The 17,080-nt window shown below is 42.5% G+C and overlaps 1 pseudogene; it reads left to right on the top strand.

The window, feature by feature from the left end:
• Positions 1 to 15,764: 15,764 nt before the first annotated feature.
• Positions 15,765 to 15,882, top strand: LOC126425354 (5S ribosomal RNA; annotated as a pseudogene).
• The last annotated feature ends 1,198 nt before the right edge of the window (positions 15,883 to 17,080 follow it).

Raw genomic sequence — 17,080 nt, 5'->3', positions numbered from 1 at the left:
TCCAACAAGACGATGTACATACTGCTCAACTAACCCGTGGAACTATTGACAAAATGGGCTGCGAAGTACAGCCTCATCCCACTTACAGTCCTGATTTAGCACCTAGTGATATCCATTTGTTTGGCGCACTCGAGGGAAGCGGTTCCAGGACAACAAGGATGTGGAAAAATTTGTGGGAAATTAGTTCAGACCTCAAGATAAAGAGTTCTTTGCAGCCGCAATAAAAAGGCTTGTAGCCCGTTGGAACAAGTGCATAAATGTTCAAGGGGATTATGTTGAAAAGTAGAAAGAGTATAGTTATGTAAAATTAAACGCTTTTTTCCTCAGACAAATTCGTCTCTTTAATTATTGAATGACCGTTGTACATACATTTTTATAATGTGTGATGACATGTGTGAGATATAAATATTAAATGAGTGGGTTAGAAGCATAACTCACATGCTCCAAAAACATAAATTTTCACAAATGACTAAAATCGTGTTTTACATACGTCGTGTGCATGTCCTATATATTGACATCAGTATGTGCAAGAACAATGGCTATAAATCATTATGTATATTTCAGATTATGTTTGCTTATTGAGAAATTACAATTATTTAAGGGTATATTATGGATCATGTGAGTTTTGTTAATGAGCTATGGAACATGTAAGTTTTGACAATCCCCGTTTTGGATCTTGTGAGTTTTGGGTCTGAGCTGTTTGGACGATGTTGGTTCCGCGGGAACTATCGTGTTGCGACTCGATATGCAACACTTATGGACTTTACTTGTGTTAGTTTACAAAAGATATTCTCTAGTTTGGAATACCGTTTGCAATTCCATCAAAGAAATGTCTACCGTGCACATTTCTTCAGTTTAATGATCAAAGAAATTTACAGATTTTCCATTCATCAGAACTAATTATTGATCACAAAGAAAAGTAGAATATTATAATCAGGAAAATTATTCAAACTTGTTAAGCATTAAATGTGAATGTATGCTTTCCTCCCCGTAGAGGTGTCTTTGAGAAGAAAGAAACTATCAAATACCAAAAGAAAATAAGCTACTAAAATAAAACTGAAGATTTGAAGGAGATTCACTTCTAAAAGTGAAAATAATTTAACTCTTCTGTGTCTATGTCAGTGAACAGAACAGAAAACACACTCCACTGGCATCAATATTTACGACTACACAAGAAGACGGCGCCGAGTGATCTAATCTCTGATTATTCAAGATGAGGTACGGGACAAAACTCACAAGATCCCGCCGATCATGAGACCTTTGAAACTAACCATAAAGTTCAATACCGGTTTTCTCAAGGACCCTGTGCCAAATGTGAGTAACTGTTTCGTGAATTATGTTCTATGTATAAAGCTATATGAGAATATGTTGGAATCTCAATTTTCATTATTTTGGAGCATGTGAGTTATGACTCTAACCTACACAAACATATGTACAAATATATGAGATATATATATTGAATGTATGAAAAATATATCTATATGTGTGAAACACATGTAGCGTACTTGTACACAGGCGCAGCTGCAGGCAAAAAGCTAATGTTTCTTTAAAAGCGAAATTCCTTTTGCACTCTTAAAAGTTGACGCCTGTGCTGTTGGCCTGAGTTGCCAAAGCAGGTTAGGTTATTTTACGTTGGATCGGGTTAGGTTACTCCAGGGAAGGGCAATAAGGAATGGGAAGAGAGTTCGAGGCAGGCCAGTAGCAGAGGGACCCTTTGACGGCGTTCCCTGCCTCACACGCTGCCACTGTCTGCCGGCCTGCGGCGTTCTCTTTGTGAATGGAGGCAGGCTGGCGGAGAGCTGACGGTCTCCACCCCAGGTGGCCTCGCCTGGCCACCAGAAACCGGTCTGGACCGACCGCGTCAGTGTTGGCATGCCGCCGGTTTGCAGTCGCCTGACAGCAAAGTGCGTAATCCCAAATTCCACAACACCACCACAGCCGAGAGCTGTCAGGCGGCACAAGTCGTGGCATATCGAGTCAGACCTTTTGCCCAGTGCAGTGCAGCAGTTCAACGTGGGATGAACTCAAGTCTTTCGTAGTCCGCTGCAGAAGTATTGAACCATGTTGCATCTGTTGTTGTTCTTGTGGTCTTCAGTCCTGAGACTGATTTGATGCAGCTCTCCATGCTACTCTATCCTGTGCAAGCTTCTTCATCTCCCATTACCTACTGCAACCTACATCCTTTTGAATCTGCTTAGTGTATTCATCTCTTGGTCTGCCTCTACGATTTTTACCCTCCACGCTGCCCTCCAATACTATATTGATGATCCCTTGATGCCTTAGGACATGTCCTACCAACCGATCCCTTCTTCTAGTCAAGTTGTGCCACAAGCTCCTCTTCTCCCCAATCATATTCAATACCTCGTCGTTAGTTGTGTGATCTACCCATCTAATCTTCAGCATTCTTCTGTAGCACCACATTTCGAAAGCTTCTATTCTCTTCTTGTCCAAACTATTTATCGTCCTTGTTTCACTTCGATACATGGCTACAATCCATACAAATACTTTCAGAAATGACTTCCTGACACTTAAATCTATATTCGAATTTAACAAATTTCTCTTCTTCAGAAACGCCTTCCGTGCCATTGGCAGTCTACATTTTATATCCTCTCTACTGCCACCATCATCAGTTATTTTGCTCCCCAAATAGCAAAACTCCTTTACTACTTTAAGTGTCTCGTTTCCTAATCTAATTCCCTCAGCATCACCCGACTTATTTCGACTACATTCCATTATCCTTGTTTTGCCTTTGTTGATGTTCATCTTACATCCTCCTTTCAAGACACTGTCCATTCCGTTCAGCTGCTCTTCGAGGTCCTTTGCTGTCTCTGACAGAATTACAATGTCATCGGCGAACCTCAAAGTTTTTATCTCTTCTCCATAGATTTTAATTCCTACTCCGAATTTTTCTTTTGTTTCCTTTACTGTTTGTTCAATTACAGATTGAATAACATCGGGGAGAGGCCACAACCCTGTCTCACTCCCTTGCCAACCACTGCTTCCCTTTCATGTCCCTTGACTCTTATAACTGTTATCTGGTTTCTGTACAAATTGTAAATAGCCTTTCGCTCCCTGTATTTTATCCCCGCCACCTTCAAAATTTGAAATAGAGTATTCCAGTCAACATTGTCAAACGCTTTCTCTAAGTCTACAAATGCTAGAAACGTAGGTTTGCCTTTCCTTAATCTAGCTTCTATGATAAGTCGTAGGGTCAGTATTGCCTCACGTGTTCCAATATTTCTACGGAATCCAAACTGATCTTCCCCGAAGTCGGCTTCTACTAGTTTTTCCATTCGTTTGTAAAGAATTTGCGTTAGTAGTTTGCAGCTGTGGCTAATTAAACTGATAGTTCGGTAATTTTCACATCTGTCAACACCTGCTTTCTTTGGGATTGGAATTATTACATTCTTCTTGAAGTCTGAGGGAATTTTGCCTGTCTCATACATCTTGCTCACCAGATGGTAGAGTTTTGTCAGGACTGGCTCTCCCAAGGCTGTCAGTAGTTCCATCTGTAGTAGGTTATTTTCCTATGTTGAAAATATCGTTCGGACTGTCGTTATTCGGAGTGATTATAACAATCAAATCGCATTTACTGCCAACATTCGCCCAAAATATGTCTTACTTTTTGTAATTATAGTTTAAAATCACTAAATATCAAGATGCGGTCACTGATCGAGAACGCTGTGTTAAAGGCTGAAGCTCTGTTGACGTCACAAACTAGGGGTAAGACGAAGCTATTACTTGTGTTTCAGGAGTGTTAGCCGAAGGCACTGGGTTTTTCCGCGCTTTTTCTGCAAACACGTCAGCTATTTAGTGACGGAAAACGCATTTACAACTTTCTATTAACAATAGACAGGAATTTTGTGAACGCTCCACTCATTTAGAGCGACGATATGCGCAAGGACGATCATTCTTTACCCTGCGCCTGCAACATCATTTAAGCCACTGAAAACTAAGGAATTGTGTAGCTTTTGAATATGGGTCCGTATCTTATATCTGGACTGTCGACTATCTGTCTCGGAAATACGACCCAAACTGATGGGCAAATTTTAAACACATTGTGAATGACGCATTGGACAAGTATGTGCCGAAAAAGTGGGTTACGGACGGAAAAGACCCACCGTGGTTTAACAACGCAATTCGGAGAATGCTCAGGAAGCAAAGGCAGTTGCACTCGCGCTACAAGAAATATCGGGAGAATGAAGACAGGCAAAACTTAGTAGAGTTTCGTGCTGCTGTAAAAAGAGCGATGCGCGAAGCATTCAACCACTACCACCGTCATACCTTAGTAAAAGATCTTGCTGAAAACCCAGGTACATTCTGGTCTTACGTAAAGTCGGTAAGCGGGTCGAAGGCTTCCATCCAGTCACTCACTGATCAGTCGGGCCTGGCAACGGAAGACAGCAAAACGAAAGCTGAAATTTTAAATTTAGCATTTGAGAAATCTTTCACGCCGGAGGATCGTACAAACATACCGCCGTTTGAGTCTCGTACAGATTCCCGTATGGAGAACATAGTGACAGACATCTCTGGAATTGTGAAGCAGCTGAATGGTTTGAAAATAAATAAATCGCCAGGTCCTGATGGGATTCCAATTCGGTTTTACAGAGAGTACTCTACTGCATTGGTTCCTTACTTAGCTTGCATTTATCGAGAATCTCTTGCCCAACGTAAAGTCCCGAGCGATTGGAAAAAAGCGCAGGTGACATCTGTATATAAGAAGGGTAGAAGGATGGATCCTCAAAATTACAGACCAATATCCTTAACATCGGTTTGTTGCAGGATTCTCGAACATATTCTCAGTTCGAATATAATGAATTTCCTTGAGCCAGTGAAGTTGCTGTCCATGCCTCAGCACGGCTTTAGAAAGCATCGCTCCTGCGAAACGAAACTCGCCCTTTTTTCACATTATATCTTGCGAACCACGGATGAAGGGTATCAGACGGATGCCACATTCCTTGACTTCCCGAAAGCGTTTGACTCGGTGCCCCACTGCAGACTCCTAACTAAGGTACGTGCATATGGGATTGGTTCCCAAATATGTGAGTGGCTCCAAGACTTCTTAAGTAATTGAACCCAGTACGTTGTCCTCTATGGTGAGGGTATCATCTGGAGTGCCCCAGGGAAGTGTGGTAGGTCCGCTGTAGGAAGACACAAGATGACTTGGACAGGATTTGTGATTGGTGTAAAGAATGGCAGCTAACTCTAAATATAGATAAATGTAAATTAATGGAGATGAATAGGAAAAAGAATCCCGTAATGTTTGAATACTCCGTTAGTAGTTTAGCGCTTGACACAGTCACGTCGATTAAATATTTGGGCGTAACATTGCAGAGCGATATGAAGTGGGACAAGCATGTAATGGCAGTTGTGGGGAAGGCGGATAGTCGTCTTCGGTTCATTGGTAGAATTTTGGGAAGATGTGGTTCATCTGTAAAGGAGACAGCTTATAGAACGCTAGTGCGACCTATTCTTGAGTACTGCTCGAGCGTTTGGAATCCCTATCAGGTCGGATTGAGGGAGGACATAGAATCAATTCAGAGGCGGGCTGCTAGATTTTGTACTAGTAGGTTTGATGATCACGCGAGAGTTACGGAAATGCTTCAGGAACTCGCGTGGGAGTCTCTAGAGGAAAGGAGGCGTTGTTTTCGTGAATCGCTAGTGAGGAAATTTAGAGAACCAGCATTTGAGGCTGACTGCAGTACAATTTTACTGCCGCCAACTGACATTTGGCGGAAAGACCACGAAGATGAGATGAGGGAGATTAGGGCTCGTACAGAGGCATATAGGCAGTCGTTTTTCCCTCGTTCTGTTTGGGAGTGGAACAGGGAGAGAAGATGCTAGTTGTGGTAAGAGGTACCCTCCGCCACGCAACGTATGGTGGATTGCGGAGTATGTATGTAGATGTAGAAAACACAATAAAGTTACGGTTGGCAAATCTTAATGCTGATTTCCGTTATACAAGATGCTCAGCAGAGGTACCATCAAAACTAGGCGCATTGTGGCCCAAAGGGTACTGCGTATAACTAAAGATAAGAAAAACACAGGATCGAATCCTGGTAGACTAACAAATTTTTAAAAGTTTTATACGATATATGAGCCGCACTGTTTGTGGCGCCATGTCACGGACTGCGCGGTCCCTCCCGCCAGGAGGTTCGAAACCTCCCTCGGACATGGGCGTGTGTGTTTCTCTTAGCCTAAGTTAGTTTAAGTAGTGTGTAAATCCAGGGGCCGATGATCTCAGCAGTTTGGTCCCTTAAGAATTCACTCGAAATATGGATATAGCGTTGGCAAGAGGTAACTGTAGCAGTTGTTTCGATGATGGGACCTATTGTATATAGCTTCACACTAAACTTAGTCTGAGAAATGGACAATTGAAAGCAAACGCATCTGCTTTGGTTACAAAGAACAACTTTTTTTTGTTTGGAAATGAGTGCTAGTGGTGAGGATATCATCATACTTCAACAGTACAACGAAGTATAGGACGATGAGGCTTTATATAAGATGATGGAACTGTAAATGTTTAAGCAATAAGGATCCTAGCTGCGCAGTACGAAGATGAAAAAAGCATTCAGTCTCTGTTAGTCCATCATGGACAGGAGACATCAACTGGTTAAGTAATTGTAAATGTCAATAATTCTCCAACAGCCATGTAATTTAAGATGTCAATTTATTTTACCTTTTTTTAGCAACTCAGGTTGCTATCAAGTCTTCGAATGAAGGTCTAGTATAATGAATTCACGACGTCCAGGGATTTATGGGTCTATATGACATTTTCGCTTATTTGGAGGGATGCATATGGGGGCTGAAGATGGTATAGTTAAATGCTGAAACTGGTAGGCTTCAGAATGAAATAAAATAACATCTTAAGTTATACGGATGTTGGAGAATTATTGATATTTACAACAACAACAAGAAAACAATGTTTGTAAATGAAATAAAGAGTCTGTTCTCACATTTACAAAAAGTATCTTATTGAGCATGACGTGTGTAAACAGGTTTTGGAAATAAGAGCATGTAGACGCCAAGGAAGACACAGCAGCACTGTGTTCCTAGTCGGTGTGGTGAATTTCTGTAATGATGGTGGTTTGGTTTTTATTTGAAAGGACTTGTAACACCATAGCTCTAATACTCTACTGATTTTTTTTTGCCTTTGTTTTACTTACTGTTACATCGTTGAGCTTCTGTAAACGTGTTTGATTGAATAGATAACACAAAATTGTATACTCCTTTCTTTGTAAAAACTTTGATGTCATGATTTGATTCTATGCAATGTAGTGTATTTATCATTTAAATTCTTTGTTTCATTTGGAGGGAGACAAACTTACTGTATATAACTGTAATTTTGTTTAAACAATTTTTTATAGAAAAGTTAAGTTGTGCGAAGGTTCTGTTTTATTTAAAATGTTGGTTTGTTGTTATGTAAACTGCTGACCTTCGCTTAGGATTCTTAGTTATCCTGTATGTAAAAAGTAATGTGGTTCCCCTCGGGAACGGAACTTAGTAGCGCGCGCAAATTGTGGTTGGCCTAGGTAGAAAAGGTGGAACCAAGAGTCAGTCAAACTGTGAACTGCCCATGTAAAAGTTGTATATTGTGCCGGTGCCGAGAGAGGCTTTCCGTGCAGAACTGGAACTATTCGGAAATTGGTATCTATCATCGCCACCAAGAAATGACAGAGTCCAGCAATTCTATCTGCAATTCCACCTACCAATATGCAATCGCCACCACATTGCGCAATCACTGTAATGGAACACTATGATAATGTACAGTGAAGGATCAGCTTACTGGATGTGTTAGTGTGATCAAATATAAGGTAATTTATAACCGAATTTATGTACCTACCTTGATTTTTTCCCTTTCATAACACCTCTCACGTTTCTCCGTTTTAACTAAAGTGGTTACCCAGTGTCCTTACTGAAAGAACATTAAAGCCCAGTGTTTTGCTAACTAATGCCTCATCAACATAATAAAAAGAAAGTTAAAGTTAATGTGGCAAGAGAGTGAGTTAAACTAAATGATGCTTGCTCAAAATAATTTTCCTATTAAAACTGTTTATCAATATGTTGTTGCCAACTTCAAAATTTAAAGTTCTTATGACTGAGGCTTATAAAGTTTTGCTCAGTAAATGATCACATTGCTGCCTGTTGTAAATCGCAGAAGGTGAGTCAGTATCTTCCAATATGTTGATTTTGTGTCTCACTGTAGTAACAATGAACTACATTTACAATTTTAAGTCAGCTAGGAAAATGTTTGGAAAGTAATACTGAACCTATGTCCAATTTATGATTCTACAGTGAATATTAATAGTAATGTTATAAAGACCATTCAGTTTGAATAATACATGAAAGTAATAAATAGTGTGCATTGGTATCCGTTATATGTATCCTCGTAGTTTGTTCTGATCTGTTAACTCCAACCATAACCTGAAAACTCTGTATTCAGGTGCCAGAGTTCATTGCACTCGCGTGTGGCAAGGTATAGGTTGTGTTTCGCCGTTAAAGTTACTCATATCTATTTTCTTAAACAAGAATGTTAATCATTATCTTGCCTAATTATGCTGGCGACCGTTTTCTTTATTCTTTAAACAGTGTAGCTAGGTAAAATATTATTTGCTACTATTTGAATATTTACGTAATTCTGACTTTCGCTTCCGATAAGCCACTTCCGTTAGGTACAACACGGTCAATATAACAAAATTCCTCTCAGACGGTAACACTGCTCTGCTTCTTCATACTATAATTACTTGAATAAGAATAATTTCATTATACGAACTGCCTTCAGCTTTGAGGCTATGGTATAGTAGTAGCAGACGGTAGTGTTATAGACTGTCGATTCGTTTTATAAATAAGTTAAAATACTGTTGCAGGCTTGATTCGAACCAGCGCCCTACGGTTAATGATATATTAGTATCCGACAGTCCACCTTTCTACCAACCGAGCTACCAATGATGCGGAAGATAGGGAGTATCACGGTAATTTTTCTAAGAGCTTAATTTGGTCGAATGACGCTATCTACCGCTGTAATACTGGGAAAGTGTACCTCGGAGGTAAATCAGTGTTAACTTCGGAGTGCAAGGCATTTATAATCAAGAAAGGGAACTCGTGCATCGACATGGTAGCATTTTTGGTGGTTCAGTGCCACGAATTTTTACGCACCTTCTTATTCTCTCAAAAACAATCTTTCAAGAGTTTTTATGCATTTGTTTGTACAGTATGGTACTACACAGTATTTATAATCTACTGTAAAACAAAACATTCCAAAACGAGACATCACTGTGAATTAGCTTTATGGCAGGAGGATCAGCAAGTTAACCAGCGACGCCAAGGGCATCACATGACTCGAATAGGGCGTTTAGCGGGCCTTCAAGTTATTTGAATTTCATTTCCGTTTTTACGAAAGAATACTGAAATTCAAGTAGGAAGAAATCATGTTGTGACCGTTCAAATGTTCAAATTGTAAGTAATCTGTTGATGTTGGTAGCGCCCCGTAGCGCTTTGTATGAAAATCATTGACTGTGCTGTGTGCAGTCTGTGGCTGGTTTGCATTGTTGGAATTCGCTATTGTAGTGTTGGGCAGTTGGCTGTTAACAGCGCGTAGCGTTGCGCAGTTGGAGGTGAGCCGCCAGCAGTGGTGGATGTGGGGCGTGAGATGGCGGAGTTTTGAGAGCGGATGATCTGAACGTGTGTCCATTAGAGAGAGTAAATTTGTAAGACTGGAAGTCATGAACTGATACAGATATTATGACTTTTGAACATTATTAAGGTAAATAGATTGTTTGTTCTCTATCAAAATCTTTCATTTGCTAACTATGCCTTCAGTAGTTATTTAGCTGGCAGTAGTGACGCTCTCTGCATTGCAGTAGTTCGAGTAACAAAGATTTTTGTGAGGTAAGTGATTTATGAAAGGTATAGGTTATTGTTAGTCAGGGCCATTCTTTTGTAGGGATTTTTGAAAGTCAGACTGCGTTGCGCTAAAAATATTGTGTGTCAGTTTAGTGTTGATCAGAATAGGTAAAAAGCGAAATGTCTGAGTACGTTCAGTTCTGCTCAGCTGTTTGAAAATCAAATAATGTAACAGGTTTATCAGCACAGTCACTCATTAATTTTTCTAAGGGGACGTTTCAGAATGTGTGTGAATTCCTAAGGGACCAAACTGCTGACGTCGTCGGTCCCTAGACGTACGAACTTTTTAAAGTATCTTACGCTAAGAACAACACACACACCTATGCCAGAGGGAGGACTCGAACCTCCGGCGGGAGGGGCCGCGCATCCAGTGACATGGAGCCTCTAATCACGCGGCCACTCCGCGTGGCGTTGTGACGGTAAAATGACATAATTTACCATTTAAGACTATTTCCAGGAAGCGGATACCCTTCTGCGAAAGTGTTGCAGGTGCAACATGTTGTGCAAGAACCGACCTCTCGATTATATCCCATAAATGTTCCATGGGAAATCATCTCGGGCGATCTCGGTGGGCAAATCTTCCGCTCGAAGAGAGTTCTGACATGGTGTATTGTTATCCATAAAAATTCCGTGGGTGTTTGGGAAGTGAGGTCCATCAATGGCTGAAAATAGTCTCCAAGTAGCTGAAAATTAACATTTACAGTTAATGATCTGTTCAGTGTGACCAGAGGACCCAGTACATTCCGTGGAAACACATCCTACACCACAAGGGAGCTACAATCAGCTTGCGCATTGCCTTGTTCCCATTTTGGCTCCCTCGCTTCGAGCGGTCTGCACCACACTCGAACGCTACCTTAAGCTCTTCTTACCAACTTAAATCGGGACTGTGTTGTCCCTTACCACTGACAGCTCTACTCAAACGCCGTTCTCCGCCGTCTTTATGTAAAGGCCATCTGCCACTGCGTTGTCTATGGTCTGAGGTAATGCATGCACTTTTGGTATTCTCAGCACACTACAGATACTCCGGACCTCACAATGTCGAATTCCGTAACGATTTCCGAAGTGGAATGTCCCATGCGCCTAGCTCCACCTACATTACTGGCCATTAAATTTGCTACACCACGAAGATGACGTGCTACAGACCCGAAATTTATCCGACAGGAAGAAGATGCTGTGATATGCAAATGATTAGCTTTTCAGAGCATTCACACAAGGTTGGCGCCGGTGGCGACACCTACAACGTGCTGACATGAGGAAAGTTTCCAACCGATTTCTCATACACAAACAGCAGTTGACCGGCGTTGCCTGGTGAAATGTTGTTGAGATGCCTCGTCTAAGGAGGAGAAATGCGTACCATCACGTTTCCGACTTTGATAAAGGTCGGATTGTATCCTATCTCGATTGCGGTTCATCGTATAGCGACATTGCTGCTCGCGTAGGTCCAGATACAATGACTGTTAACAGAATATGGAATCGGTGGGTTCAGGAGGGTAATACGGAACGCCGTGCTGGATCACAACGGCCTCGTATCACTAGCAGTCGAGATGACAGGCATCTTATCCGCATGGCTGTAACGGATCGTGCACCCACGTCTTGATCCCTGAGCCAATACATGGGGACGTTTGCAAGACAACAGCCATCAGCACGAACAGTTCGACGACGTTTGCAGCAGCATGGACTATCAGCTCGGAGACCGTGGCTGCGGTTACCCTTGACGCTGCATCACAGACAGGAGCGCCTGCGATGGTGTACTCAACGACGAACCTGGGTGCACGAATGGCGAAACGTCATTTTTTCGGATGAATCTAGGTTCTGTTTACTGCATCAGGATGGTCGCATCCGTGTTTGGCGACATCGCGGTGAACGCACATTGGAAGCGTGTATTCGTCATCGCCATACTGGCGTATCACCCGGCGTGATGGTATGGGGTGCCATTGGTTACACGTCTCGGTCACCTCTTGTTCGCATTGAAGGCACTTGGAACAGTGGACGTTACATTTCAGATGTGTTGCGACCCGTGGCTCTACCCTTCATTCGATCCCTGCGAAACCGTACTGAGCCGTGGCGCGGCCCTCGGGCGCAAGACGCTGTCGATGACTCCTCTGGTTGAGGTTGGCACTGTGTGCGATCGCGAGCGCCTCCTGTCGGAGCGGGGCCTAACGGGGGAGTGAGTGCGAGTAAAGGGAGTCTGGGGCGGCCAGCAGGGGGGAATGGACATTGCAGCCGCACTCTGAGGTGACAGGAGAAGAGTAGTTGTGCACGGCCGAGAAGGGAGCGTTGAGCGAGGCGGCAGTCAGCATCGCTTTCCGGGGGACAGAGAGTTGCGGCAGTCCAGCGAGCAGACACCAGCTCCGGGAGCAGTGCTCCGCTTTGTGGACGTGACGTGGGTCGTATTTTGGCGCAGTGTAGATTGCTCGGTACGCATCTGCTGCTCCCTTTATGCCCACGTGTGTTGTTCTGTCCGTATGTGCATTGAAAAGGTTACGCTCCGGCTGGAACAGTGGCTTGTGCTTTACGTTCATGCACCCTGACTCATTTGTTTTGCTGCAGGCAGCTGTAATTTCAGAGTTGTTTTTTTTTTTTTTTTTTCGTCGCGATTGCCTTAGCCCGGTGGTGCCTAGTATCCGAGAACTAGACAGCTAACGTGTGACCTGTTGTTTTGGAGTCCTGTTCGGGCAACCTAGTTATCACGCACACAAATGTATTGCTGCCGAGTGAGGTTAGTCCTAATCTTGTGGAACTGAGCTTTCAGTGACTGGCTCGTCTGCAAATTAATTAATTTAACCTTTGTGGTGTGTTGTATTTTTTTTTTTTTTTTTTTTTTGCTTTCAATGGTGAATTTCTTGTCATTCATTTGTGTATGTTTCGCCGTTAATCATGACTGTAAGATAGCAAGGTTTTGAAGGGCTTGCGTATCGTGACTGTATTTCTGGCAACTGTTCAATTTGATTTCTTGTTTATCGGTCTGATGAAAACTTATGCCAAGTTTACTAATTTCCGGCTGTGGTCCGGAAGTTGGTTTGAAGGTAAATCCGTTGGTAAATCTCTACTGGACCTAACTGTTAACTGATCTTGCGTTGAACTAATGCCGTTATTAAATCGTTTCTTGTGTGCTATGCATTGTATTACCATAGACAAGGAGACAGGGCACATTCTGTGGTCGAGGGGTAGGCACTGTCGCTGGTTTGCGCGTGGCGTCTTGCCGCTCGCTATCATTTCCCGCGTTAGAAGGGGCGCTGTGAGATTTGTTTGCTCGCGGTTGTACGGCCGCTAGTCAGCTGTGCCTGCTCCCGCTTCAGGGTGTGCCGTGTTTCGTATGGCGTACGCCGACTTTCAGTCACTGTTACTCCTGTGTTGCTGTCGGTCGCTTACCGAAACGTTAGTCTGTTTTAGCATGGTGGCCACTGGGCCGTGACGATGTCGGTTGATGACCAGCGTTGGGGCGGTCGTCCGCTCTGAGTGGCTTCGGTCGCTTGGACTAGGCAGTTACCTTCTGCTTAAAGATTAAACTTGTTTATTTGCTGTAAATTCCTAGGTAGTTTGTGAGAAAAGTTGTAACTCAGCTTTTCATGATTTTATACAATTCAAGCATTTTGGTAAGGGATTTTCCTATGTATGTTTTATTTAAATGAGAATTCTTTATTGGGGTTATTCACCTGTTGAAGCTTAGCAAAATTTGTAACTTAGCTTTCATGATTTTACTTAATTTAAGCATTCTTGTAAAGCAGTACTTTATCTACGTTTTATTGATTGGTAATTCTTTATTGGGGTTATTCACTGGTTGAAGGTTAACATATGTTTGTAATCAAGTTTATGTCCGTGCTTAATTGGGATTTGTTAAGAGCCTTCATTTCTGGAAGATCATTAAAGCTTGGGTGCTTGTAATTGTGAATACTGTTGTCTGTCTATGTTTTGGGCTACCCTTCCACTTCCACAGCCAAGCTGTCCTATCTACCAGTACACCTACATTTCAGCAGGATAATGTACGACCGCATGTTGCAGGTCCTGTACGGGCCTTTCTGGACACAGAAAATGTTCGACTGCTGCCCTGGCCAGAACATTCTCCAGATCTCTCACCAACTGAAAACGTCTGGTCAATAGTCGCCGAGCAACTGGCTCGTCACAATACGCCAGTCACTACTCTTGATGAACTGTGGTATCGTGTTGAAGCTGTATGGGCAGCTGTATCTGTACACGCCATCCAAGCTCTGTTTGACTCAATGCCCAGGCGTATCAAGGCCGTTATTATGGCCAGAGGTGGTTGTTCTGGGTACTCCTTTCGCAGGATCTATACACCCAAATTGCGTGAAAATGTAGTCAAATGGCTCTGAGCACTATGTGACGTAACTTCTGAGATCATCAGTCGTCTAGAACTTAGAACTAATTAAACCTAACTAAGCTAAGGACATCACACACATCCATGCCCGAGGCAGGATTCGAACCTGTGACTTAGCGGTCGCTCGGTTCCACACTGCAGCGCCTAGAACCGTACGGCCACTCCGGTCTGCAAATGTAGTCAAATGTCAGTTCTAGTGTAATATATTTGTCCAATGAATACCAGTTTATTATCTGCATTTCTTCTTGGTGTAGCAATTTTAATGGACAGTAGTGTACCATTCCACGTTCACTCACTTAATTCCCATTGTGGAACCACAACCAAGACGGAAACCTTTTCTCATGAATCGCTTGCACAAATATAGCTCTTCCCATGCAATGTCCTTTCATACTTTGTGAACATGACACTACCGCTCTCTGTGAAAGTGCAAATCGCTTATCCCATGGAATGCCGCACTACTACACAATGCTATGCTCAGAATGTACATTTTCAGATTTCAGAATTCTTCAAATTAAGACATATCTTTGACACTGGTAGGTTTCCCTTATCCAGGAACCCCTTTTTTTGGCCTCCTTGCTCCGCACTTCATGGGTTATTTTACTACCTAAGTAGCAGAATTCCTTAACTTCATCTACTTCGTGACCATAAATCCTCATGGTACGTTTCTCGCTGTTCTCAATTCTGCTACTACTCATTACTTTCGTCTTTCTTCGATTTACTCTCGGTCCATATACTATGCTCTACACTGTTCATTTCATTCAGCAAATACTGTAATTGTTCTTCACTTACGCTGAGGATAGCAATGTGATCCTCGAATCTTATTATTGATGCCCTTTCACCTTGAATTTTAAACCCACTCCTAAACCCTTCCATTATTCCCGTCACCGTTTCTTCGCTGTATAGACTGAACAGTAGGGGCAAAGAAGTACATCGCTGTCTTACACTATTTTCCATCGGGGCACTTTGTTCTTGATCTACCATTGTCATAGTTCCTTCTTGCTTCTTGTACATGTTGCATATTACCCGTCTCTCCCTATAGCTTACCCCTATTTTTATCAGAATTTCGAACATCTTGCACCATTTGACAGTATCGAACGCTTTTTCCACGTCGACAGATTCTATGAACGTGCCTTGATTCTACTTTAGTCTTGCTTCCATTATCAACCGCAACGTCAGAATTGCCCCTTCGGCGCCTTTACCTTTCCTAAAGCCTAACTAATAGTCGTCTAACAGACCCCCAACTTTCTTTTGCGTTGTTCTGTATATCATTTTTGTCAGCACCCTGGATGCATGAGCTGTTAAGCTGACTGCGGGTTAATTCTCGCACTTGTCGGCTTTTGCTATCTTCGGAATTGTGTGGATGATTTTTTTCCGAATGACCGATAGTATATCGCGTCGCTATACACCAATGTGAATAGTCGTTTTGTGGACACACTCCCGACAATTTTAAAAATTATCTGGTAATTTCAGAAACTATATGCCGTGCAAAAGGTCTTTTAAATTTTTTACTCTAATATTGGATCCCTGCAACGGCCTTGCCGCAGTGGATACACCGGTTCCCGTGAGATCACCGATGTTAAGCGCTGTTGGGCGTGGTCGGCACTTGGATGGGTGACCATCCAGGTCGCCATGTGCTGTTGCCATTTTTCGGGGTGCACTCAGCCTCGTGATGCCAATTGAGGAGCTACTCGACCGAATAGTAGCGGCTTCGGTCAAGAATACCATCTTACTACCGGGAGAGTGGTGTGCTGACCCCACGCCCCTCCTATCTGCATCCTCCACCGAGGATGACATGGCGGTCGGATGGACCCGGTAATCCACTCGCGGCCTGAAAACGGAGTGCTTTTTTTTATTTCGGATCCATATTTTTTCCCTGTCAACTACAGTTTCTTCTTCTATCACGCCATCATATACGCTTTCAGTGTACGCATTCCACTTATCCGCTTTCTCCTCTGCAATGAGGAGCGGAATTCCTGTTGCACTCTTATTACCGATCTTGCCTTTAATTTTACCGAAGGTTCTTTTGACTCTTCTTCATGCTGTATAAGTCCTATCGACAATCATTTATTTTTCGTATTCTCAACATTTTTCATGGAGCAAATTTGCCTTAGATTTCATGCACTTCCTATTTATTTCGTTCCTAAGTGACTTGTGTTTATGCATTCCTGAATTTTCCTGAGCCTTTTTTGTATTTCTTTGTTACATCGATGCACTGAAAAGTTTCTCCTGTTACCCACGGTTTCTTCGCAGTCACCTTCTTTGTACATAAGTATTTCTCTACAACTTCCCTTCCCTTTTCAGAAATGTCCTTTCCTTTTTAACTAAACTGCCTATCGAGCTATTCATTATCACCGAATCTATAGCCGCAGAGTGCATGAAACGTATCTCTTTATTCTTCCGTAACCTACTGTTTTGTACTTCGATTATTTCACACTAGTTTCTTCAGTCTACTCATCCTCATTATTAAATTGTGATCTAAGTCTATATTAGTGTTGTGTCGGTATCTGGGCCGACACCGTGAAGTTTAGATGGCTGAAAATACAAGCTACACTAACGCTGTAGCCGATAGGGCACGCACGGCTAAAGCAGACGGGCGTGAAGTCTGGAACATGAGAACTTATAAATGAATAAGAAGAAAAGTATGTAGATGCTTATTACTTATCTTTTAATTAGTCCTTGGAATACATCTCTCTTGAATACTCGTAAGCTATAGGCACTGATACAAATGGCGCCTTGCTAGTTCGTAGCCATTAACTTAGCTGATGGCTATTCTGTCTCTCGGCTAATGAGAGAGAAAGGCTTCGTACATCTGGTCGGTAGCTAGGTTCTCGTACAACTGGG

The sequence above is a fragment of the Schistocerca serialis genome, chromosome 10, assembly GCF_023864345.2.
Source record: "Schistocerca serialis cubense isolate TAMUIC-IGC-003099 chromosome 10, iqSchSeri2.2, whole genome shotgun sequence".
In the NCBI taxonomy this organism is placed as follows: domain Eukaryota; kingdom Metazoa; phylum Arthropoda; class Insecta; order Orthoptera; family Acrididae; genus Schistocerca; species Schistocerca serialis.
The sequence above is the reverse complement of the archived record's forward strand: the minus strand, read 5'-3'. Positions and strand labels throughout refer to the sequence as shown.